Source organism: Ictidomys tridecemlineatus, chromosome 7, assembly GCF_052094955.1.
Source record: "Ictidomys tridecemlineatus isolate mIctTri1 chromosome 7, mIctTri1.hap1, whole genome shotgun sequence".
In the NCBI taxonomy this organism is placed as follows: domain Eukaryota; kingdom Metazoa; phylum Chordata; class Mammalia; order Rodentia; family Sciuridae; genus Ictidomys; species Ictidomys tridecemlineatus.
Window position 1 is genome coordinate 174277721 of NC_135483.1, and position 16527 is coordinate 174294247.

The 16527-nt window shown below is 35.4% G+C and overlaps 1 long non-coding RNA gene across 12 annotated transcripts in view; it reads left to right on the top strand.

Moving 5' to 3' along the window:
* Positions 1-6936: 6936 nt before the first annotated feature.
* The window catches only part of LOC144365620 (uncharacterized), a 158771-nt gene continuing 149180 nt past the window's right edge, over positions 6937-16527 (top strand). For 3 of the 12 annotated variants that reach the window (XR_013424277.1, XR_013424279.1, XR_013424284.1), the window contains exon 1: positions 7219-7428. This is a non-coding gene — a long non-coding RNA (uncharacterized LOC144365620). The other 9 variants (XR_013424282.1, XR_013424283.1, XR_013424286.1 and 6 more) reach the window with 6 other exon arrangements.

The following is a 16527-nucleotide window of genomic DNA, read 5'->3' on the forward strand; positions in this document are numbered from 1 at the left end:
TCTGGCAGGAGTCTGCAAGGATAAACACACAATGCCACAATACAGAGCATGAATCTCAGAATAAAATACAGATAGGAGGGGGAACAGGCACTAGAATTGGACAGGGAGATTGGCCGCTGTTGCTGGGATCAGTGCTAGCCAACCTAGTTCCTCAGCTTCTGGCTCAGACAGCCCTGCTGTTGGTGGCTTCTTTGTGTCAACCACTCACCTCCCTGGGGATTTGTGTCATATGCTATATTTCTGCAACAGGAGTTGGTATCTTTTTTTCTAGAAAGTAACTCATAATAAATATTTTAGGCCTTATGGAACATATAGTCTCAACACAGCTACTCAGAGAACAAAAGTATCCATAAGCAGTATATAAACAAAAGAATAAGACTGTGTACAATAAGCTATTGTTTATGAAAACAATTGACAGGGTGGCCGACTGTTGCTAGTTGCTTGTTCAAGACTCAGGATAATTTGATGCAAAATCAAAAAGAGCAATGATCCTTTCTTCTTGTTGCATGATTAATAAAGTTTACAGAGAAATTCCCGACATGGTGAACATACACCCTATTTTTCAACTTTACTGTGTAACAAATGTTAACTCTTTTTAAAGTCAAACTACATCTGGCTTTGGGCAACATGTCAGGAGTATGGCAGGGAACTCAATGCTTGTCATTTGGGGGGTTATCAATTTTCTCCTAGAGTCAGAAAAAGTATGGAAGTATATAATACTGAGAAAAAGAAGAGACTTCAATCTTCATGCTGTCATGTCACCAATGATATTCATGTTATTGAAGCAACAGACTCCACTGAAGGTTGTCACTCCACACAAGTCAAAGGATAACTGGATGGGGAAGGTGTTTTACTTCAGCTTCCACATTCCAGAAATCCACTGCTCTCTGCAGTCAGGAGGTCTTGTTGCCTATTGTAATCCTTCATCCCTGAAGCAGAGTCTTTCTTGAAGACTTTCGGACTTTGTTTACCAAACCTCAATCCTATTGGAAACTCCAGGTTACTCTTGTTGGGGGTGATTATAATATTGTTTTGTTTCAGTTAACATGTCAATCAGACAACATAAACAGACTTTAGTGGAGAGGAAAGTTCTTAATTTCTCAGGTTCAGTGCATCTGAGTCATGGTTTACGCTGAATTCAACCATCTGTTATTCTTTGTTTGATTTTATAGCCAACTGACAACTTCCTTAAGGAGGCTCAAGAAACAACTGGGTATTTAATGTTTGATTTTCAAAATGAGTTTGTAAACTGTTCTGTTATTTGGAATCCATGACTGATAATAAGTCCTTTTGATTCCTGAGATAGACAAGTGAATGTTGAGTGGTTAATATAGAAGGAGAGGGTGAAATTCAGTTGAATTCACATATTTGCACCTGTTTGTGTGTGAACTTCTCTACCGTTTTGAGACATTATGGAAATTTAGGCTAGATTCCCTGAAAAGAATTCTGTAATCAGCCCTAATCAATGGAAGATATTAGAGAAGCAGAACAAAGACTGTACTATTTGTTTCAGATTTTTATAGCTGGAATATAGCTATATCAAGGATTTGTTATAGTATGTTGCATATTCTGTTAAGGAACAACAACAAAAACAAGCAAAATCCTGTCATGATAGATATTTTGTGCCATTAGGTATTCTATAGGGAGTAGGAGATTCTAATCTGTTGGCATGGAATTAGGTTACAGCTATGTATGACATTGCAGACACAGTTACATAAGAGTTTGTGCTGGTTTTACCAGAGGTTGGCCAATGTGACCTGGTTTCTCTATTCAGATCTGCATAACCATGTATCTAATGGGGGAAGCACTTTTACCCACAGACCTGGTCAGCCATCCCCTGCCCAGTGATTTTCTCCCACACTGAACATGATCAAGTTTCTATTTAAATATTCCAGGTTAAAATCTGCATGTGTAACATTCAGGGTGTCCAATGAGATGATGTTCTTGAGAGTGAATCTGATGGCAGACCCTTATATTGCTCTCCACAGGAGTAAAAGCATGAAATAAGGCAAAGGAATCCATGAGAATACAAAATGGGACAGAAGCCAGAAGAGGGTGATTTATAAGAACTCAATTCCTGTGTTATAGTGTATAAAATGAAATAGGAAAACTGTGAATAGGTTGTAAATGCATGTCAGGATTTGGAAGAATTTTATTATCCACTAGAGTTACACTCTTCTGTATTTTGATATTACTAGGTCCTTTTCAAAGTAATATATGCTTTAAATTTTTCCCCAATGATATTGAGGCAGTATTCTGAACAATAGTTGCTACTATGTTAGGAGTTATAGTTTTTACTTTTATTTTTATTTTTCTTAAGTCAGCAATTTCAGATACCTCCAGCTATGTTTAAATATCCACTTTCAATTGTCAATGTTTTAACACATAAGTGTGAGACATGGGTTGAAGGAGGGAAAAATAAGACCCTATTTGAATAAATAGCAGTAATATCATAGAAGTTAAGTTAGAAATGTTCATTGCATGCTCTTGGTTTTCCTAAAGAAATGACAAATACATAGGTTTTATAGTTAGGATTTGCTTTCTAAATATAGGGCATATGACTTTTTTGATACTATCAGGCCATAAAAAATCATTGAGTCTGGGGTTTGAAGGAACAGATCTTCAACTGTTTACTTACCATGCATTCAGTTGCTCACTTACGATGCTCGTTATAGTTCCTAAAAGAATACAGTCAGCTTCTCCTTCCAGTGGCTGGACAGATGAGGCCCTTTCACAAAGTTATAAGATCTCTTAAGGTATATAGATAGCTGGAAAGTTCTCTTGCCTATTAATCTATATGTTTAGACTTAAGACTAGTACATGCATTCCCAGCTATGTTTAAGAGCTACCAAGAATAATTCTACATTCCTATGAGGTCTTTTAGGGGAGCACTGTTTTGGAGAGACAGGCTCAGTTGCTATTCCAGAACCTCTCAGAAATGCATAACCCAGAAATACATTTGAGGGCTATGTTTTAACCAAGCACAGTCTTATTAAAGAAGCTCATGAGAGAATCTAAGCAAATTGACTATTTTTTAAAAGCTAATTGATTTATTTATATTTAATTTATTTTTTTTACCATATATTTTCTTTGGGTTAGTATAAAACTCTCTTTTACAGCCCCTTTGTCTGATGTGACAGACAACATTGCTTCACAATATCACTGGAGGAATACTGGTGGAGAGGAAAGAGAATGGGAAATGATGGATTTAGTGCTCTATTTTATTGACTCTAATATGCCATCAATTATAAGATAAACCTCTATTTTGTGGACTCCTGTGATTCCATGAATTATAATATTTATTAATTTGAGATATTATGTAGCTAGATAGAAGCTGAACAAGAATATATTCCTCTCTTCTTGCAATATGAGGGTAGGCATGTGTCGGGATATGAGCAGAACCTTAAAAGGGACTATTTCTATATTTATCTATTGCATACCCAGTACTCAGAGAAAATATTGGGGGTGATTAGGGATTAGGGGTCAGGATAAATATTTTCTTTTTTTTTTAAATAGCATCATTTGAAGGTAGGTAGCAGACTAGTGAGGGTTTTCTAGATAAGAGCTTTCTGTACTATTTCTTTCTATGAAGACTCTATGCAGTTTTAGCACCAAAACACTGTCAGTGGTATGTGTTAAGCTTTATCAGTTGAATGCCATTTTATGTGGCGTTCCTTTCTTCTCAATATAAGTTTCAGAGCTTACAGATGGCAAGTATGTCAGGATGAAGAATAGATGGAGAACTTTGGAGTCAAGGATGGGGAATCTGGTAACAGAAGTGGAGCAAAAAGGAGAACTGGATCAGCAGAATTTTCCATTACTGTGGTTCATCACATGCTGTTTTACTTCACTTGCTTAATTTACAGAGTTAAAAGAACAAGTCAATGATACCATACACAAGAAGATACAATATCAATCGGAATAAAGAAGAAAGTGCAAATGGTAGGATTGGCCATCACAGCTTTTAAATGCTCTGCTGCTAAAGACATTGGATATACACAACCTAATAACAAACATCATGCTCAAAAAAAAAAAATTAGGCCTAGGGCTTGTATTGCAGCATGCATTTTATTACCAGATCAATGTTGAAGTTCAAAAGAGTGAATTTCACTATCCATCATTCCTAAGAGAAATATGGACTGAATTTGTACTGTTAGAAAACAAAACAAAATGCTACAGCTCAAGAGAGCTATGTGTTAGAATAGTTAGTACCTCTTTGCCAAGTCATCTGCAAACTTCCTTGATGCTTTAGAAAGCAAGATGTTTTACTGGACTCCTTTATAAAATATAACATAGGCTTGGGCCTCACTATCATCTTGTAGTTAGGAATCATGTGTTTTCCCCCTGATTTGGCCCTACTTAACTTCCTTTACCAGGTCACTTGCTTTCTGTTTAGTTCCTTGAAATAAAGAACATTTATCTGGTTCATAGGGTCCTTTAAAAAAATGTTGAAGGTGAACCTACCGTAGGAACAAGAAATCACAATCGTGGGCAAAATCAGAGGAGTCCTTTTAACCACTTATATGAAGTCTTCACTTCTACCTTTTTTTATTTTTTCTCCTCTATTTTTTACCTTTGCATTTTTTTTGTAGAACAATAGGCTTGTGCTCTTTTTGAAGTTGGAATTTAGAGAAAAAACAAAACTTGTTATTTTCATTCTTTATTATTAATAAGGGACTGTCAGATACCATGACCCTAACAGGCATTATTGGCAGAAAACAGTACTTGTAGTTACTGTCAACTTGACACTGCAACTTATGTATGAAGTGTGATCTTTTTTGTTTACCTAGATACTGCAGAGGACCTGGAGTGCTATTCTGCAGTTCTTCTCATTTATTTATCTGAAAAGAAAAATCATTTTATTGAATTGTGGTCACACATATGGCAAGTATTATTTTTCAGATTACTGGCAGTGAAATGCAATATGAAGAGCAGAGAAGGGCTATAGTACAGGAAAGACATTCTTTCTCTTGCCAAAATGTGACTCTATTTGGACTAAGCTGTGTTGGTTGCAAAAATGACCATAATTCTTCCCTGAATCTATGCCCTTTGCAAAATCTTTGCAGCCTATCCCATGAAGAGGGGTATTTTCTTACCCCTGATTCTGAGATGGTCTTGTCATTAATTTTCCAAAGAATTTGATGGCAATGACAGTGTACCGGTACTGAGCAGAGCCTTCTAAAGGCCTTATGTATTCCTCCACTCTTTCAGATACCTATGCCAACCAATAGTGTACTGGAAGGTAAGAAGCCACGTGGATCAGACCCAGAGAACCAAGATCTTCCTAGGTCAGGCCATTCTGAGCCAGACCACCATGATCTTGGCTGGCCTAGATCATGACCTGGCCAGCCAAGGTCAGTCCTATCTGACCTAAATCAGCAGAACCTCCCAGCCCATCCATAGATCCATGAGCTAAAATATTTACTGTTATACATAACCAAGTTTTTGTGGTTATTTGCTATACAGAATTACTGTATCAAAAGATAACTGATGTAGAGTATTTTCTAAATTAGAGGTTCTCTTCCTTTCTCTTTCCAATAAATCAATAGGTACTGACATGTGGCAGTAGGTTGAAGCTTCTAGTTCTTCTCTTTAATATGGCTCAATGACTCCCAAAGGAAATATGCTATTATTTATATTTGTTTCAATATTCTTGGTAATAGTTTCCCAACTTCTTTTTTCTCTGGTTTGCCACAGAAAAAGACTATGAAAAGATCAAGTGAAATTCCTGATTTTTATTTTTCTTTTTAAAATTCATTTTCACACCCAATTTACAGACTTTTGGTCAGCCTGTCTCCCATCTCTGACCCACCTCATTCTCTTGAAAGGATGCGTGAATGAAAAGGTATAAGGCATTATGAAAGAGTTGAATTGTAATAGAGCCCAAAGATTGACATTGTTGTTGCTATTTTTTTAATTTAATCTTAGAACCCTTGCATCAGTCATCCTGGGAAGAGAATAAATGCATCTTCCTAGGCCCATCCAGACTTACTATATGAGGGATGGAATCTTAAAGAAAGTTGATACTGCTATTATTGGCTTTAGTTTTTAGGTATTTGTTTGCTGTCAAAAAAAAAAAAGGAACACTAAAACGATGAAGCATTTCAAGTCAGTAGTCAGCTCCTCCACTTTGTTTGCAATCAGGGATTCTTCAAGTAAAAAGAAGGCACTCTACATGTTTTAAATGGACAGGCTTATATTTGGATGCAAAATTAGAAGAGATAGAGATGACTTTTCCAGGTACTGGAGTGTTAAGGGAACAAATGTTTTAAAAGCTGGTACCAGCACTTTCAGTCCAGCACTTAAGCAGCTAGGACTTAAGACATTAGCTTGCAGGCTGCTTCAAATGCTGTCCACCTGTCTTGTCGACAGCTCTCTCAGGATTAACCGTTTAACCTTATCATTCACTTTCTAGATTTCATGCAAGTGCATCTCATTAGCAGACTCTACCCTGACACCAAATGGAGAAGTTCTGGTTTCTCCTCTGTGATGCAGGAATACCTTAAAAGGGACTGGTGACCAGGCTAAATTGGCAGCAGAGAATCCAGTGTACACTCACTCCCCAAGGTCCTGACATTAAACCTGGGGTCCAAAACTTTTAGAACCTCTACCTTCAGTTAGGAAGTTAGAAGAAGTGTGAATGATATAAAATATTATTTACAAATATGCTTTTGGAATTAAACCAGGAAAAGATTATGTGTGTGTATATGTCAATTTCCCATCTGAAGCCAAAAAAAAAAAAAAAGGTCAAATATGTGGTTGGAAATGAAAGCAGTTCATGTGTGTCAAGAATTTTGCTTACATAATCGGGTTAAATGCTCACAAGCCTCTGAGGTGAGAATTGTTCCCATTCTGCACATGTTGGAGTTGAGGGTCAAAGAGAATAATTAACCCAAAGTTACACTTTTAAAAATGAGGCAGACTTTATAGCTTCTGACTCCTAACTGTGTGCTTTTTCTGCTTCATTTCTTTCCCTACAGATAGAATTTTCCAACATACAAAGTCCTTTCTGTTTTACTGGGGGAATAGAATAGCACTGTTTTCTGGTTTGCTCTTTTCCTTTCAACCTCAAGTTCTGTTATGGTTTTGATGTGAGAGAGGTATCCCCCAAAATCTCATGTGTGAGACATGCAAGAAGCTTCAGAGGAGAAATGATTGGGTTGTGAGAATCTTAATCCAATCACTGAATTAAGTAAATGAATGGGATTCATTGAGTGGTAACTAGAGTGATAGGGTGTGGCTGGAGGAGGTGGGAATTGGGGGCGTGGCTTTGGGGTATATATTCGTATCTGATGAGTGGAGTCTCTCTCTGCTTCCTGATCTTCATGGTAGCTGCTTCCCTCCACCATTCTCTACCACCATGATGTCCTGCCTCACCGTGAGCCCTGGGGAGTAGAGCCTCCAGTCTGGATTGAGACCTCTGAAACTGTGAGTCCACACATAAACTTTTCCTCCTCTAATATCTTTCTGGTAGGGTCTTTTAGTAGCAGCAGAGAAAAAGCTGAGTCAAACAACTTCCATCACGAAGTTGGGAGAGAGGGAATGCTTCTGTAAAAGGCCTCTCTGCCTTTTCTCTCTGGGCTTCTTATTTTCACTCACCACTGGTGATAAAATAGACAAATGCATTTGTGTCTTCATTTACTGTGGGAAATATTTATCTCTTTTTTCTTTTTTAATCCTAGAATCTATTCCTCCTTCCTGCCAGCACATTGATTTCTTTCTGCATGTTGTCGTAGTGTAGGGTTGAGACCAGGTGTCTGCCTCCTGCTGAAAATGTTTAAGTGGTAGAATGCCCCAACTCACTTCCCATCTGCATACCAGAATACGGACATGTGACTGTAAATTGGCCAATCAAATGCCGTCCTTTAGAGCTCTGAAGTTGGAGCAAAGAATGGAAATTGCAGGGATAGTTTGGAGATCATCCAATTCAAGGAAGACTGTTTCTGGCATAAAATCACTTTTCTTTTGGTTCCAGGGTTTGAACAACCACCCAGGGCCACTTAACCACCGAGCCACATCCCCAGCCCCCCTCCCCCTTTGTTTTGAGCTTGGGTCCCTCTAAGTTGCATTGGGCCTGGCTAAATTGCAGAGGCTGGCTGCTTAGAACTTGAAATCCCCCTGCCTTCTGAGCCACTGGGATTATAGATGTTCACCACCACTCCCAGCACTCAGCTTTATTTATCCTTTAACATCTTTGTATTCCTAATTTTTCTTCTTTCATTTTGTCCTAAGATTTTGAAACACAATGAAAATTTTCTGCTCCTTATAATTGAAAGTATTTCTATTTAGTATACATTTAAACTCTAATTTATTTTATTTTAATATTCATTTTTCTATTTTTGAATGGATCCAGGCAGGTAAATACATAAATAGTTAGAGGGATGTGTATATTAATTTAGATTTGTACAAACCATTGAAATTGAATCAGGCTAATTTCAGAGAAAGGTGAAAAGAGTAGTAACACACACACACACATACACACATACACACACACACACATACACACACATATATATATGTATATATTTTAAGGAAAGTTTATTCTTTAGAAATTGATAGGTAAGTTGGAGGTGGCAACAGTTGCTTCATTAAATTTATGCTATATTATGCTTATGTTAAGTCATTTGGTATAGCTAGGTCAAATGGTGGTTCCATTCTAAGTTTTCTGAGGAATCTCTATACCACTTTCCATAATGGTTGCACCAATTTGCAGTCCCACCAGCAATATATGAGTGTACCTTTTTCCCCACATCCTGGTCAATCAGTGACGCAGCCACATCAATGTTAATAGCAACTCAACTCATGATATCTAAACTATGGAACCAACCTAGGTGTCCTTCAACAGATGAATGGAAAAAGAAAATCTGATATGTATATGATGTGTAATTATATACATACATACACACACAATGGAATATTACTAAGCCTTGAAGAAGAATGAAATATGGCTTTTCTGGTAATTGGATTGAGCTAGAGAATATTATGCTAAGCAAAAGAAGCCAATCCCCGCAAACCAAAGGGTCAAATGTTTTCTCTGATATGTGGATGCTAATTCCCCTAGCTGGGGATGCTAGGGAAGAATAGAGTTACTTTGGATTAGGTAGAGGGGGGTGAAGGGAGGGGAGGAGGTATGAGGGTAGGAAGGATAGTAGATTTAATTAGACACCTATATGCATATATGACTACACAACCTGTATCATTCTACATCATGTACAACCAGAAAAATGAGAAGTTATACTCAATTTATGTATGAGTATAACTTGAGCATTCTACTGTCATGTATAATGAATTAGAACAAAGTAAAAGAAGAAAGTTAAAAAATATGCCATAAATACACTTAAAATGTGCCTCAACTAAGAGCTTTCTTGAAATCTAAGCAAGAAAGTATTGTCAGTTGAGACCATCTGAGGATTACCAAGATGAAGACTACTTGCAGTTAGTTCTGATATTGAAAAATTCAAAGGAGGAAATGGCCTCTTGTGCTCTCACGTGGTAATTTTATAAAATGTAAAAACTACTATTTACAAATGTGCTTCCAGAAGAAGTAGCAGAGCATGGAACACAGACTGTTTTCATCAATGCTCCTCAATCGAGGTCAGTAGTACCCTCTCAAAGTGAAATTCACTGAAAGCAGCTCTGAGGGACAAAATGATGTTACCCAGGAATGTAACCCACTATAGGTCTGGTGTTTTATACATGGAAAGATCTTACAATATGCAAAGAATGACTTAGGATGCTGACATGCAAGCACTTCTCTAAAACTATGATTTTTCTTAAGTATTGCTAGAAAATTAGTTCAAGGTTTACACTCCCTAAAAATAACCTGATGGGCAAATATTCTGTTTTGGATGTGGAGCAGATGGTAATCTGACTATTGTTAAATTGGAAGGAGTTAAAAAAAGAAGAGTTAATAGATGGAAAATATTTTTGTGTCATAGAAGATAATTTTATATTTTTAAGAATATTGGGCCATTTGTAGTGAAGGAATAAAGACAGCATTAAAATCAATGCATTTGCAGGGAAAATAGTGTTGAATCTAAGAAACAAGTTAAATAGCTTCATCTTTAGAAGGGAGTATATGATTAATAATACAATTCATGTTTTTGAAAATGAAAATACTGTGTTTATTTTTATGGCTGAATATTATTCTGTTGTGTATTTGTGCCATATCCACACTTTTCTTATCCATTCAACTGTTGATGAACACTTTGGTTGATTACATATCTTAGCTTTTGTGATTAGTATTGCAATAAACAGGGGATTGTATTTATCTCTTTGACATAATTATTTCATCTACTTTATCTACAGATCTAGTAATGGGATTGAGAGACCATATGGTAGTACTAATTTTAAATTTTTGAAGATTCTCCATATTTTTTCTGTAATGGTGGTACTAATTCATATTTTCCACAACAGGGTATCAGAGGTTGCCTTTCTCTGCCTTCTCAGCATCTCACCAGCATTTTGGTTTTTCCACTTTGAAGTGTTGTTCTAACTGGGATGTAAAGATACCTTATCAAATTTAAATTTCATTTTCTCCAATGGTTAATGATACCGAACACCTTTTCATATACTGGTTGGCTATTTATATGTCTTCTTTTGTTAAATGTCTATTCAGATATCTAACCCATTTTTAAATTGGATTATTTGGCTTTGGAGTCGAGTTTTTTGTGATATATATATACACACTAGGTATTAATTCCCTGTTAGATAAATAGTTTGCAAATATCGAATCTCATTCTGTAGGCTCTCTCAACTTGATTGTTTTCTTTGCTATGCAGAAGCCTCATAGATTGATATAATCCCATTTGTCTGTTTGTGCTGTTGTTGCCTATATCTTTGAGATCCAATCCAAATAAACCTTTGCCCATATCAGTGTCTTGAAGAGTTTCCCTTATGCTATATGATCATTTTACAGTTTCAGACCTTACTTTTAGGCCTTTACTGAACTTTGAGTTGATTTTTTTGTGCACAGTGAGAGGAAGACATTTAGTTTCATTATTCTGCGTAGGTATATTCACTTTTGCCAACACCATTTATTGAGGAAACTGTCCCTTCTCCTATGAATATTTTTGGCGCCTTTGACAAAATTCACATGGGTGTACATAGAGGAATTAATTTCTGGGTTCTTAATTTTGCTCCTTTGGTCAGTTTTTATGCCAGTGCCTTGCTATTTTGGATGCTATAGCTTGTAATTTAGAGTTTGTTTTGAAATTATGTATTGAAAAGCCTCTAGTTTTGCTTTATTTGTTTGTTTTGTTTTGTTTTGTTTCTCCAAATCACTTAGACAACTCTGGATATTTTGTGATTCCACATAAATTTTAGGATTGTTCTTCTATTTCTGTAAACAAAGTCATTAGTATTTGACAAGAATTGCTCTAAATTTATAGATTTCAGATACTATGATCATATTAATAAGATAGTCCACAAACATGGTATCTTTTCTTTTGTGTATCTTCATCCTCTATATTTTATTTCCCCAATATTTTGTAATTTTCACTCTACAAACGTTTCACTTTATGAATTAAATTTATTCCTAAATATATTATTTTGTTTTATTATTTTTTTGTAGTTATTAGGAATGGAATCACTTTCTTTGCTTTTTGAAAAGTTCATTAGTGATGTATAAAAATGCTCCATTTTTGCATATTATTTTTTTATTCTGTTGTTCTACTGAATGTTTTTATCAATTACAATAGCTTTTTGATGGATTTTTCATTTTCAATTTGGATATGTTTTATTTCCTTCAGTTACTTAATTGCTTTTGCTAAGAATTCTAATCATGTATTAAATGAAAGTGATGAAAATGGATCCCTTTGTTCTGTTCAAGATTTTAGAGAAAATGCTTTCCATTTTTACCCATCTGGTATAATATTGGCTATAGGTTTTTCATATGTGGCTCTTAATAGTTGGAGGTATGCCCCTTCGGCACCTAATTTATTGAGAATCTATCATGAAGTAATGTCAAATCTTAACAGAATTTTTTTTTCTGTGTGTATTGAAATGATCTTATGGTTATTTACTTCTAGTCTTTGTTATATTGTATTGTATTGTATTGACTTCCCTATGTCCAAACATCTTGTATTCTGGAAGTAAATTCCACTTGATTATGGTGTATAATTTTTGATGCATTGTTGGATTTGTTTTGCTGGTATTCAAGAAACTTTGCATCTACGTTCATAAGGAATATTGATTGGCCTCTAGTTTTTGTTGTTGTTGTTGTTGTTGTTGTCTTTGTCTGGTTTTGGTATCAGGATAATGCTAGCCTCATCAAAAGAGTTTTTTAGAGTTTCCTTCATTTTCACATTTGAGGATAGTTTATGAAGAATTGTAATTTAGTCTTTAAATAGTGTATCAATTGTAGCAATAAACATCAGTTGCTGGACTTTTTCCTTGATGAAAGACTTTCAATAACTTCCTCAATATCATTATGCATTATTGGTTTGTTTGGATTTTTCTATTTCTTTTTGTTTCAATCTTGGGAGGTTTTATGCATTTAGGGATTAATTCATTTTTAGGCTCTCCAATTTTTAGCCTATCATATAATTTCTTTCTTTTTAAAGAGAGAGAGAGAGAGAGAGAGAGAGAGAGAGAGAGAGAGAGAGAATGAGAATTTCAATATTTATTTCTTAGTTTTCGGTGGACACAACATCTTTGTATGTGGTACTGAGGATCGAACCCGGGCCGCATGCATGCCAGACGAGCACGCTACCACTTGAGCCTCATCCCCAGCCCCTTTATATAATTTCTTATTATCCTTTTATTTCCATGGTATCAATTGCAGAGTTTCATTTTTCACCTATAATTTTACTTATTGACTTCTTAATGGCTGCCAATCTTACTGGAGTTAGATGGTATCTTAGGGTGGTTTTGATTTGCATTTCTCTGACTGCTAGAGATGGTGAGCATTTTTTCATGTACTTGTTGATTGATTGTATGTCCTCCTCTGAGAAGTGTCTGTTCAGGTCTTTGGCCCATTTGTTGATTGGGTTATTTGTTTTCTATTGTTTAATTTTTTGAGTTCTTTGTATACTCTGGATATTAGGGCTCTATCTGAAGTGTGAGGAGTAAAAATTTGTTCCCATGATGTAGGCTCCCTATCTACCTCTCTTATTGTTTCTCTTGCTGAGAAAAAACTTTTCAGTTTAAGTAAGTCCCATTTATTGATTCTTGTTGTTAATTCTTGTGCTATGGGTGTCCTATTAAGGAATTTGGAACCCAACCCCACAATATGTAGATCGGAGCCAACTTTTTCTTCTATCAGATGCAGAGTCTCTGATTTGATATCTAGCTCCTTGATCCACTTTGAGTTAACTTCTGTGCATGGGAGAGGAGGGGATTCAGATTCATTTTGTTGCAAATGGATTTCCAGTTTTCCCAGCACCATTTGTTGAAGATGCTATCCTTCCTCCATTGCATGCTTTTAGCTCCTTTATCAAATATAAGATAGTTGTAGCTTTGTGGATTAGTCTCTGTGTCCTCTATTCTGTACCATTGGTTCACCCGCCTGTTTTGGTACCAGTACCATGCTGTCTTTGTTACTATTGCTCTGTAATATAGTTTGATATCTGGTATCACTATACCGCCTGATTCATGCTTCCTGCTTAGAATTGCTTTTGCTATTCTGGGTCTTTTATTTTTCCATATGAATTTCATGATTGCTTTATCTATTTCTACAAGAAATGCCGTTGGGATTTTGATTGGGATTGGGGAAAAGGGTACTCTTGTACATTGCTGGTGGGACTGCAAACTAGTGTGGCCAATTTGGAAAGCAGTATGGAGATTCCTGGGAAAGCTGGGAATGGAACCACCATTTGACCCAGCTATTGCCCTTCTCAGACTATTCCCTGAAGACCTTAAAAGAGCTTACTACAGGGATACTGCCACATCGATGTTTATGGCAGCACAATTCACAATTGCTAGACTGTGGAACCAACCCAGATGCCCTTCAATAGATGAATGGATAAAAAAAAATGTGGCATTTATACACCATGGAATATTACGCAGCACTAAAAAAAATGACAAAATCATGGATTTTGCAGGGAAATGGATGGCACCAGAGCAGATTATGCTTAGTGAAGCTAGCCAATCCCTAAAAAACAAATACCAAATGTCTTCTTTGATATAATGAGAACAACCAAGAATAGAGCAGGGAGGAAGAGCAGGAAGAAAAGATCAACATTAAACAGATATACTAGGTGGGAGGGAAAGGGAGAGAAAAGGGAAATTGCATGGTAATGGAGGGAGACCCTCATTGTTATACAAAATCACACATAAGAGGTTGTGAGGGGAACGGGTAAATAAACAAGGAGAGAAATGAATTACAGTAGATGGGGTAGAGAGAGAAGATGGGAGGGGAGGGGAGGGGGGATAATAGAGGATAGGAAAGGTAGCAGAATACAACAGTTACTAATAGGGAATTATGTAAAAATGTGGATGTGTAACAGATGTGATTCTGAAATCTGTATTTGGGGTAAAAATGGGAGTTCATAACCAACTTGAATCTAATGTATGAAACATGATATGTCAAGAGCTTTGTAATGTTTTGAACAACCAATAAAAAAAAATTTTACTTATTGAGTCACTTCTCTTTTTGTTATCATTAGTCTAGCTAAAGATTTTTTAATTTAACTTTTTTCATAAACTAATCTTTGGTTTACTAATCTTTTGTATTTTCTTTAATTTAAAATTTATATCTGTTGTAATCTTTACTATTATTTTTTTGAACTATCAACTTTATTTTGTTCTTGTCTTTCTAAATTCTTGGAGGTGCATTGTTAGGTTGTTTATCTAAAAATATTTCTATTTTTTTTCTTTTGTACATGCATTTGATGCCATATATTTCCCTCTTGTTATTGTTTTTGCTGTATCTCATAGGCTTTTATATGCTGTGTCTTTACTTTCACTTGTTTGTAGAAATTTTTTATTTTCCTTTTAGTTTCCTAAATTGCTCATGTATTTTTACATTTTCTGTTATTCTTCTTGTTGTCTATTTCTAGTTTTAATCCTTTGGGTTATAAGAAGATTTATAGTATGATTCTAGTTTTTTAAAAATTAACTGAAAGTATGTTTGTGGCCTAACATATGATCTATCTTGGAGATTGTTCTATGTGCTGGTGAAAATGTTGTATCAATGTTAGGTCCATTTGCTATATAACATGGTTTAACTCTGGTATTTTTCTGTCAGTCTTTTTTCTGGATGATCTGTCTGTTAATGAGTATAGGGTGTTGATGTCCCCCAATATTATTGTTTTGGCAACTATCTATCCCCTCAGGTCTAATATTATTTGTTTTATATATTTGGAAGCTCCATTGTTGGATGCATATGTATTATAATTTTTATAGCTTCTTGCTGAATTAAATTTTTTATCAATATAAAATGATCTTCTTTGTTCTCTTTCACAGTTTCTGATTTAAAGTGTTCATTTTCTGATACAACTAAGGTGAATTCTGTTATTTTCTTCATTGTTCCCTGATTTTTAAAAATATCAATCATTTCTTTCTAGCTCTCTTAATATATATCTCCATGGTTTGGTAGTTTTCTATCAAGGAGAAGTTTGATTCTCTTCTTCCACTTTCATGTATGTGTTCTCTTAATAAGTTGTGTATATTCATATTTTACTTTTGATTTATACAATTATTTAAACTTTAATATTTTTCAGCAGATATAATAAAATATTATTGTAACAACAACCTAAAGAAAAGATAAAAGCATAGGTCTGTGATAGATAATAGAGTAGATTTTCTGTGCTCTTGTTGGTACGATGGTGGGTGGTTGCAGGGTTGGGGTTATAGAGAAAAAAATACATACTTAACTTTTATTTTATACTGGACCTAATCTTTATGATGGCTGTAGCTATGGATCTCAGTAATTGGACTCATTAAATTTCGTATACAATCTATAGATTTTCACTGAATCAGATACAGATGAAGTGTCAATAAATCCTAGGCATAAATCATACTATTCCTAAAAGACGTGTTAGTAGCATACCAGTGGTTGATAATGGATTTATTTTCTTGAAAAAACAATAACTTATGCGTAACTCTTGCATTAAAACATATTTTCTCAAAGTAAGTAAATAAAAAGTTAAGTTTCTAATAAGGCAAGAACGTGGTAATTTGGGAACATGACTTATTGTTTTAAAATTTCTTGCACACGTTTCCCTCAGTTGTAGGACTGCACTTGTAAATCACATTGGTAAGAATCTGTGCTACTTATATGCCAGTTATTTTTCTCTTACATTCCCATATTTCTATACTCTTTCTTCTTAGGTGCTACAGTTTAAAGTTTCCAAAATACATCGTCTAGACTTTCTTGATGGCTGGCTTTCTATGACACTCGGCCAATGGGAGGCACATAGGAAACTTGAAACCTGGATAAAGGGCAAGGAGGATTCTATTTCTATTTAGAGTCTTTTCCTCTTCCTTCAACAGCAGAGAATAACTACAACTTCCATCTTCTTTAGTCATTAACAACAGCTGCAAAGATTTCAACCACAGCCCTACAGGACCTCTTCTTTAAATTTC